The following is a 10,624-nucleotide window of genomic DNA, read 5'->3' on the forward strand; positions in this document are numbered from 1 at the left end:
CGAACTGTTTGGTAAAATTAAAAGAAAGGAAAAAAGGAAAAATAAAGAAAATTACAAAATTTACGTAGAAACATATTTACCGTATAAAAATTTACCTTACGCTTAAACAGATGTAGATATATTTAAAATATATTCAAAAAGAACGTATAAGCAAAAGCTCTTTTATTATTACCGTCTTACTATGCGTTATTATGCATAAAACAATGTACCTATATCGAGCAAAGTAATTTTTCTTCCCTCGAGACATTCGCGTTTTACTTTAAAAAAATTTCCCGTTGGTTTACTCTTTGTTCGGAAATCTGTTAAAACGTATCTTTTACGGTGTTTCTGTATTTAATTCGATCCGTAGTTGCGAATACTTTACTTTTAACACAAGATACATTTCCTGGTCTTTGCGATTGTCGGTAATCACATTTACGATCGATGATGAAACGTTCCCAGGAATGCACACTAAAAATCCAAGTAAGTAAGAAAGTGATTCAAGTGCATCGTACGAGCCAATATTCTGTCCAGTTTGTACCGTCTTATGTGCGGTAATGTGCACGGTCTTGGATCTACGGCTTAACTGCTACACGTAGAAGGAAAGTCGTAAAAAATGTTATCTCGGTAAACGAGATAGTAAAGCACTACCGTCGTGTATTTAATGTTTTTGTTATTTTACATCATCTTTATGTCCCCTCTCCCCTTAACTTTACGTCGCGTAATTGCTTCGTTTCTTTGAATAGAAAGAACAGAGAGCAAGTAATTTTCGATCGAACCGAACGAAATGACGAAACGGTCACCAGGCTCCAACACGCGACGAGACAATAAGCAAGCTGCTTCGAGTTTTGTATTAAATTTATTATCACTTTAGTGTACCATTTTTTATCATTATTATTTATCGTTATTCCCGATAACAGATTGTAATTTAACAGCGTATGACATTAGAAACAAAAATTTTGTCCTATAAAAATGAAATGTAGGGCCTGATAGTTTTTGCGATCATCGTACGCCACTTTTGTACCTTAGAAGTCGACGAGCTATGACTTCTATTACGAAAGTATGCATTCTGGACGAGCAAGAAATACGAAGTTGCTTTAGGACGCGGCCATAGATCACGGTTTGTTTGTTGTGGCGTAGTGTGGTGTCGATCGGTTTTGTCGCTGTACATGCAGCTAGGCCGTAGCTTGTACAACGAAAAACCAGTACAAAAGACAGGGTTAAATCGCAAAGATCGATAAAATTGTGAGTATACTATTGTTACTGGTATTAGATCGACGAGAGAGAGATATAGTTGAAGCGCGTTCGTCTTGATTAAATTAATAATCTTCCGTCGCGATGCGCGTACAGGTATGTGTCTGTAGGCATTGGCGTTTTACACCGTATTCGTTAAGTGGTCGCAACGATATAATATTATTTTATCTCTTTATTTGGTACTAAACTGCATCCTTGTTCAGAAGAAAAATTTGCCCCATTCTGGAGAGTTTAATTAACTCGCTTTTATTTCATGTAATAAAATACGCAGACAAGTACATATACTTCTCTTGATGAGATTATCATATTAGAGTTATTTTTCAGCCTCCTAGTGTAAAAATTTTACATCAGGTTGCTTATTTAGTTCGTATTTACTACGTACCGCTAAATATCTCTGCCAACGTAGAAATGTCGTTTAACCGTTCGTACCGTTTACGTTATTTACTATTATTTGTATATAAGCACGTATATACATATATCAGTGTAACGACATTTACGTATTTTGATTTTACTAAATTTTTCTAAATTCTATATTTTACGTAATTGCTTAGCTTTATATGCATTTTCATACAGTGCTCCGCCCCAAGGAACAAAAACGCCAGGTTTTCCATAGGTAGCTTTATAACGCTCTCGTGTGTAACGCACTAGAAGATGCTAGCTGCGAGTTTACTCATCGCCTGTAACAATGCCCTTTTTATTTCCTTTATTCATCGCGTTCTCGATAAATTTATCGCGAATAAGTTACTCCGGGTTAACTCGGACGAGAACAAAGTGCAGTATAATTGCCTAACACATGGCAAACGCGTTCAGTGGATAGAAACTCGTTACGTACACGAAACATCGTGAAATCTTATCGGTACCGTAACGAGACACGATCGTCTTGATTATATTGGCAAAGTTTGAAACGAATCTGAAAATATATATTATACAAGTTATAAAATATTCATCGGAAGCATACACTTGGCAAGATCGCCAAATCATTTCAACGGACGATTATTTATTACTTATTGTCACTGACCATCGATCGTTTGCAGACACGTGTCACAGACAGTGCGCATTTGTCTTTCGTGGAAAATCTGTAGACAACGCGAGACAAAATCCGATTCCACACTCCGCGGATGAAAACCTAATTCTGCGCTGACGGAAAATTGTCCGTAGACGTATATCCGCAGTTAATGGAAAGACATCCAAGGATGGAAAATAAGAGACAACGTCTGGGGATATATGTTGGAAGAACGTAGCGATCGGACAACACACGCAGTTCGATTTAATCTTTAATCGTTTTTACGCTGACAGATTCCTTTTGCTGTGATTTTCTCTTCTTTTGCCGACCTTTCTTTCCTTTCGGCAACGATTCTCGCGTTTCTTTTCATTTTTGGGTCAATTTTTTCTAATAAAATTTCAAAATCACTTTTCACCATCCTTACAAAATTCCTAAATCCTCTTCCAGATTTATCTTAAGACTGTCTTCTAGATTTATTTCTCGTGGCATCACGGCGCACTTCCACGAGTATATACTAGACTAAACGACATTGTTTTCAGATAACCTGCGTACGTTGTCTATCGACTGTCGGCGTACAACAATATACGTAGACTGTCTGCTGACAATGTCCGTCGGCGTGGACGAGGCTCGAGGCTTTAGGTTACGGTTATACTCGATGCGTATTATCTTGGAAATTACAGCCGCACCATTGTAACGCGTATAGGTAAAAGTTGTTCGGAGTGTTAGCGACGATATGTTCAAAGTTATTGAAATCGTCGAACTGTTCTCCACTATCTGTATAATTATTGCCGAACAAATAATTACTGCTGACGAATAGCGTACTAAAATATAAGAATAACGAGTTCGTGCAACCGATATCATATATCATATCGTATTATATCATACCTTAGTACACAGCCATAGAATGACTGTTAAGTATTTAATCTTGTTACGGGTTTTCGTTGCAAATAAATAACGTAAAAATAACTTGTACGGTCTCATACATTTTATGCCGCGATGCGCACACGCATCTTCATCTCCTAAAAACTCAGGGTAAAAAGAAAAATAGAAGAAGAAGGAAAGAACGAATTAAATAATCAAACGGAAGACGATAAAGATTTCTCGGAACGTTGTCCTATTATTGCCACGCCGTTTTTAATACAAATATTGTTATTAAACGCTGTAAAACGAATGATATTGTCATTAGCATAGCAGAAAGAAAGTGAAACTATTCGATCTTTTACCTACTTTATACGCTTCTTTCTTTATTCGCTTTCGATAAACACCTCTTCGATAAATATTCGCGTTATTCCGCTTATACGCCATTCTAGAAAGGATAAGGATCAGCTGATTTCTCCGCTAATGTTCGATCTAAATGCATATTTGTCCCACGAGACTCGAAACAAAATTCCATTGTATTCGTAATTACCGCTACTACAGAATACTACAGAATATATCCTTTTTCTGTATTTCTACGATAACTACGGTTTGGCGAACCACGCTGTACGACGACGAACGAACAAAGCGAAACGATTTTCGTCGTTTCTTCCTCTTCCCTTAATTTGCCTTTTTGCGAAAAGGGAGTAAAAAGGCAGAAAAGGGATAGAAATTGAACGATAGAAGGAATGCAACGATTTAGCTGGTTGATTCGAAGTTTTAAACGTTTTAAATTTATACGTGGTATTTTTATTCGACTAGAACTATTCCAGTAGAACTATTTCAGGGTCATTTTCCTTGTCGCTTAAACACTTTACATTTTTTAAATAATTATCTAAAAATCTAATTGCTCTAGAAGCGATTTTTATTACGATATCGTACGAATCATACGTACTTGCACAACAGCGATCCCCTAATTGTTCCGAGCAATGTGTACGCTATACTTTTTGTTGGGTAAAATTGCTCAGGACGTTCTTCTTTGTCTTTATAGCAGCTGCGCTCTGGAAAAGTTCGTCGCACATTGACTCGTTAGTTCCCTCTTCCTTCTTTCTTCTCTTTTTTCTTCTTTCTTATCGTCGTTTAATCGAAAGAAAGATTATAAATAATTTCTGTAAAAGTCGTTTTCAACGCTAGATTTGTCCCGATCCAGTTAACTACCGGTTACTCGAATACTTTCAAAAATTTCTATTTCTATGGGACGCGATCGCTTCGCAAAAACGCAGAATGCGAGATTTCCCAAGTTTCCATCAATTATTACACGAGTTTTAATTACACTAAGCGAATCGTGACACTGAGGTTCCAAGTATCTTTCGCTCGATATTCGCCAGGACGACTTTTACAGCGACGGGTAAAGGCGATATTCTGCGAGTATTAGACGTTTCAAATATTTACTTTTCTGGCCGCCAGTGGAGCGTGTCACGATTACGGTATTAATCTTCCGTTTATCGCGTGGCACGTCAAAGCGTTCAACGAATTCTCGGTAATTTTTTTGTTTCGCCTGGCTGCGCCTCAATCGCTTGGAAATTAGCGAGTTGAATTACGCGTTCACGAGGCGAACCTCTCGACGTTACGTAAAACTCGCGTTAGTCCGATGGAGCTTACTCGTCCCAAAGAAACTCGCTGCGGAGAACTTTCGAGTTCGTTAGCAACCGACTAGCCGGCATCCCGGTTACATTCTAGCAGTTTGCATAGTTTATGTCTTAACATCCCGTTAACGACCATATTATTGATACATTTTTTCTCATTTCTCGATGAAATAGTTTAAAACGCGAGAAAGTTTCGACCTCACTGTTGATGCTCGTACTTCTGAGAATCCATGTTTCACGTTGAAGTAAAAATTTACACAATTCTACGCCAACTATAGATACTCGTTCGGTTTTCTCGGAGAATGAATCTCGCGAAGAAAGACAGATACATGTACCACCAGTTGATTATACAGAATGACACATTGAAACATTCTATTAAGATCTATTTGCAAGTGTTCTTCCTTTTATAAGGAATAACAAACTTGCTACTTGATCGAATAATATATTCAAAAGATAATAATTATTCAGTCTGCCCTAGTAGATTATACAGAAATAGTTAATCGATCCGAAATACACGGTAGATCCAATAATATTTAAGTAGTAACGATAAGTAAACTGTACGACAAATACAAAGTGAAGGAACATTTTTTCTTATATAATCGACGAGATCTTTATTAGGATATTGAACGTATAAACTGTTTATACGTAGAGATCTAATCTAAGATCTTTACTTCGTTTTTCTTCGAATGTTTCATATTTACATACGAACGGAGATAGAAATAGAAAGTGTTCTGGTGATCGGCGTCACGCTTGATCCGTTAATTGTCTTTCAAACCGGGTGAAAAATTTAAGTTAATCTTCGGCTCGACGGGACCTTTCTGCCGTTTTTACCGTAACCGAATCGATTTTGCAAAACGGAAATCTTGAATCAACGAGCTCCGAGAGTGGAGACGCGTTGGATAACAAGCAGTGTTTTCTTCGATGCTTCGGGTACGTGTATGTATTGTGGCGGAGTAAGTACCGGTATTGCCAGACCAAGGAGACTTTGTTCCTACTGCGAGGTATAACGGGCAACCGGTTGGTCATAGGTTCTGCCAGGGTTTACGTTTCCGCCAGAGAGGTATCGTCGTGCTTTGAATTTTAATTGCCAAGCGTAGGGCTGTCTGTGGATCCGCACGTTCGGCGAACAGAGAGCGTTAACTACGGTCTTGCTTAATTCAGGAACGTTCAGCGATTCTATTCCGTAGAAGTTGGTTCCTTGGTCGTCGTTTGCTTATCGTTTGCTAATCGTTCGCCGTTCCAAGTTGTTTCGTCCCGAGACTTTCCAACGGATTCCGTTCGCTCCCACGATGCTTTCTTCCGATCATGACTATCAAGCGGATAGAAGCAATTTTTTGTTATTCTCTCTCTCTTTGGAACCCTCTCAAGTACTGATTTTTCTAATTTATGTTTTTAATATTTACTTATATTTATCTGTATTTATTCGTAGGGTATCCATTATCTATTCAGCATATTTAGCTATGATACTTTTTAAGTTATTTCAGTTGGTTTTGCGTGATTTTTGGCAGCGATTAATACAAAGATAAATAACCTATGGACGAGTATTCGACGATTGTTGGATTCATGGTAGTTATCTGTAACTCGTTTTAAAGTTTTATCCTATTTACATTTATTGTTATATGCGACGTAAATGATGAAACTGAAACGATCTACACGAAACGCTTGACCGTTATCGCAATACATCGGAGGATTTAGAGATTAAACAAGAATTTAGTTGATTTACCGCTATTTATCGTTCTTATATCGTTTCCATTATTTTATTTTTCTAATAAAGTCTAAAGAGCGAGTGTTTTTAATTGTTTCTCGTGTAACCTGCTTTAACCTGGATTAACCTTGAAGAAATTTTACCATTAAAACGACGTTTAAACTGGTGGAAAATTTATAGTTGTGGTCAATGGAAATATATCGAGCGAAACGATTAAAAATCAGTCTAATGGGAGAATCGATATTTATAACCGTAATCTAACGGTAGAAAAGTGATGTATCACTTTGTAAGTGTCATAGTTATTTTTCTCTGATATTTTGGTTACGAATCGAGCGGAAAGAAAATAAGTTGAAAAGCTTTGGTAAAATAATCGAGGCTATATTTAAAAGTTGTGCGTGCGTTTGCGATCGAAAGGAATTTGATATTTAAGATACTTCGCTTGAAATTCAACCAACTCGATAGCGACAATTTCGCGAAAACGAGCGTTTCAGTAGGGAATAAATTTTCAATTATTGAAAATTAAAGTTTCAATTTAAATTCCCAAATACAATTGGCTTGTTTTTCTATTTTTATTCGGTCGAATCACTACCGTATATGCGGTCAAATTGTCAGAAGGAGTCACATTTCCTTTTACAATTGTGCGTAACGTTTGTGCAACGGTGGTAGTGTGCGGATTTTTTTTCGATGTTTGGTTAATTCGATTGTAATCGATTGAGAACTAGATTTGTACCGTAGATTCTATCGTCGGTTTACGACGCATCAGATTGCCCCAAATCAATCCCTATTTGCAAACATCGTCTTCGTTCTAGCTCACCCTGAAGGCCATTCGATTCATTGGTTTTCGGGCCACGGATTAATCCTGGCTCTCTGTAAGCAGTGATGCATCTGTTAATCCGAGACCCTCTCACTCAATTCAATCATTTCTCTAGCTCGATCCTATCGTGCCGTTATATAATGACACTCCTCCGCCTCTGCTGGATTAAACGCACAAACTGTTAAACCGGATAACCGTTTAAAATAGTTTCCGGTCAACTTGAACGCATATATCCCGATTTCGATTATAGCGTCCGTATTTGATGGAAACGGCGCACTAACGAAATAACCGACTTTCATTTTAATTGCGTTTTCGATTTTCATTTAACAATCGTTGTATTTCTGAGTTATCCTGCCTCTGTGTACATATTTATACACCTATCGTATTCTTTTCTCTGATTTTCCGTATATCAAACGTTTGAAAATAACGGGTGTATAAATAGGAGAATATCAGATTCAATTTCATCGAATTTTTAGTCATGTACCGATCGAGATAAAAATTTCGCAAGCCTGTAATCGTTAACCACCTATTTTCTAAGAGAAGCACAGCTGCAGACTCTGTTGTCGAAAGAAGACCTTGCTGTACGAAGGCGAATTAGAGAGTTTCCGGAATGACGATAACAATAACAAACAGAGCAACTCTTAGTGTACGAAAGTACACGTCACACGATGTTTGATCGCGTACGATGAAGTAAACACGCCAATTATCGTATTTCGTACATTTTGTTTTCCCACGTAATAAACATTTTCAGTACAAAATGGCATGGAAACGATTTATCGAGTGAAATGTTTTTTCGATTTGACAAAAGAGTAATCGAATTGTAGAGTTTTCATTGTCGACGGATGATATTTCCGCTGTCATTATATAGTAGTATAAAGAATTGGGAAAAATATGATTTTCGTTGATTTTCGTTGATTTCCGACGTTGGTTTTTCTGTCACTTGGTGGCTGAAACGAAGTGAATTTAATACGAAATAGTCGAAGAAGAAAATAAGCGATGGATAGATTCAAAGATATAGATATAAATCTTTACTTGATATTAGTTAATATTAGTTACTTGTAATGTTCAAAACACATATTTAATAATAATGTCAAATGCAAAGACAGTTTCGGTATGCGACTGATCGACGACCTATGGAATTTTGAAATTGTTCTTCTACAAAAGACGGGAAAGGAGACTTATCGTGTGTTTCTTACCTAGATAGTCGTTAAATCTGTAGGTATACGTACTAGGTTTTGATTTGGTATTCGTTAGTTTAAATTTCTACAATTCAAAAGGAAAGCAAAAATAAATTGTTGGAAGAAACAGTTCGATAAATACATTTATACGCTATGCAAACGTTATTGGAGCGGAATCTCTGACGACATTTACCATGTTAAATGTTTCGAAATTGAAAATGTCGGATTACGATTGAACGCGTGCCGATATTTTCCAATTTTCACACGGACGCGACTTTAAACGGACATAGTTTTTAAATTTCAGATAAAAATAGAGAACGAAATCGTGCTTGCTTGCGAACGTACACCTACAAGGAAACAAGATGCGTTAAAGTTTATTTGGACACAGCAGCTTCTTCTGCTTTTTGATTTACAGAATTCACATTTATTTGAGACAATTACGACGTTCGAATTTTCTAAATCCGACGTAGTATGAAATAACTTATTCGAATGCAAAAACGAATAACACCGAAATCGATTTCCAAATCGTTCTTCGATATATTTCGAATAATTTGAAGACTATTTGGAGAAGGACGATTACACAGCCTGCTACGAGGTTCCATCGTACACCGTGTTTCGTCGATAAATGACTGCTTATGAGCGAACCATTCGGGAACCTAGTGTTAGAGAAAAAGAGTAGTTTGGTCTGTATGCATCGAAGCTCTTTCGTTAGATGAAATAAAAATTTTTTCCATTTCAAACGCATGAATTGCGCTCGAACCACTGTGTGAATGCATTTTCACGTGATTGGGGAGAAAAATGTAGGTAGAATCCAATCTGAAACGTATTCTGCTGCATCGAAGAGTGAAAAGCTAAAAAATCACGCACCATTGACACCGAGAACATTTAAAAGCAATTATTTCTCGAATAGAGAAATTACGATGAAATAATTTGTAAAAAATGACACCCTGTCACACGAATATGTATATCGTCGTTCTCCAAATAGCGAGTCACCAAAGAGTCGAAATATTATAATTTCAGTTGAAATACTTTCGATACCGTTGATTCTGTCGGCAAATGTTCCAGTCGAATAAAAGTTGAATGGCTCGAGGGCGGGGAGGAGGGGCTGGAGTCATATTTCGATGTTGTTAGTTTTTCTGTAAGGGAGCACGTAAAGATCGCTCTTTGTCTTTTTTTAATGGAATAATATATTTTTTAATACGTCGGTCGATGCAACTTGACATCCTTTATAAAACGAAGAAGAGAATTTTAGGTCCGCGCTATTATTTGTTTCGTTCCGAAGATGATGTACAGCGATCGTTTATGAAAATCCATAAATATTAATATCGTGGATATGGGAATGTACGATTTAAAGTTTAAATACGGTTAACGCGATGTTAACTAGTTAAAATGTTATCATATTTCCAATACTTTAGTTTTTCATTTGCGTTATCGATTAGAGGCGACTGTGATCGATGTTTAATTGAAATCGCTAACATTTTCACCACGTATTGCACCTATATGTATATATGGACGAAATGATACCAGAGAGGCGTTGTTATCTGTAGATCGTGATGCTGCCAGATTTCCGGCATTATCCGGCAACCGTTATCCGTCATCTTAATGCATAACCGGAAGACCGAGGGATGCACCGGCGCGGCTTATAAACGGCGCGATTATTCCTAGCTTCCAACCTAGCTTCTCCACCCCTTTACGATGTCTCATCCCTTAGCCACGATAACCTATTCCTCTCGTCCAGAAGAATGTAACGCCGTTTGCAGGTTAGACTGCCGACCTTTCTAAATACATTCGTTTGAATTTCATGGAACACGACCCGATCGGACGAATACCCTTCGATATCTTTCCCTCTTACTATAATCTACCAAATGAAACCGACGTGCAATGACGTACGTCAAGTGGAATTAATCATTCGATGAACAAAAATCAACGATACTTTCTAGTCTAGTTTCGGAAAAGCTAACGTATATGAAACGAGTTTATTGGCGCGCTCGAATATTACGATAGAAGCTGAACTCGCTAGATGGAATAGTTTATTACGAGTTATTCGATTCAAATGCAACTATCGTTTGCGATCTGTATTGACAATTAAGCAAGTATCAGCAGCCACTGTGCAAGCACATCGAGACAGTTTCTCAAATATTCACGATAATGCAAAGATCGTACGTGATAAAACGCGATAGATAATGATGC

General features: G+C 37.3%; 1 long non-coding RNA gene across 2 annotated transcripts; it reads right to left on the minus strand.

Annotated features, from left to right (window-relative positions):
* Positions 1-635: 635 nt before the first annotated feature.
* LOC143304397 (uncharacterized) lies at positions 636-2,997 on the minus strand. Of its 2 annotated transcripts, none has more exons than XR_013061087.1 (2): positions 2,252-2,997; positions 636-2,143 (listed from the first exon to the last, which is right to left on the minus strand). It is a non-coding gene; the product is annotated as an uncharacterized LOC143304397 (long non-coding RNA). The 2 variants fall into 2 exon arrangements; XR_013061088.1 differs by having other exon boundaries at positions 2,238-2,997.
* Positions 2,998-10,624: the final 7,627 nt, after the last annotated feature.

Source organism: Bombus vancouverensis, unplaced genomic scaffold (genome assembly GCF_051014615.1).
Source record: "Bombus vancouverensis nearcticus unplaced genomic scaffold, iyBomVanc1_principal scaffold0033, whole genome shotgun sequence".
In the NCBI taxonomy this organism is placed as follows: Eukaryota; Metazoa; Arthropoda; class Insecta; order Hymenoptera; family Apidae; genus Bombus; species Bombus vancouverensis.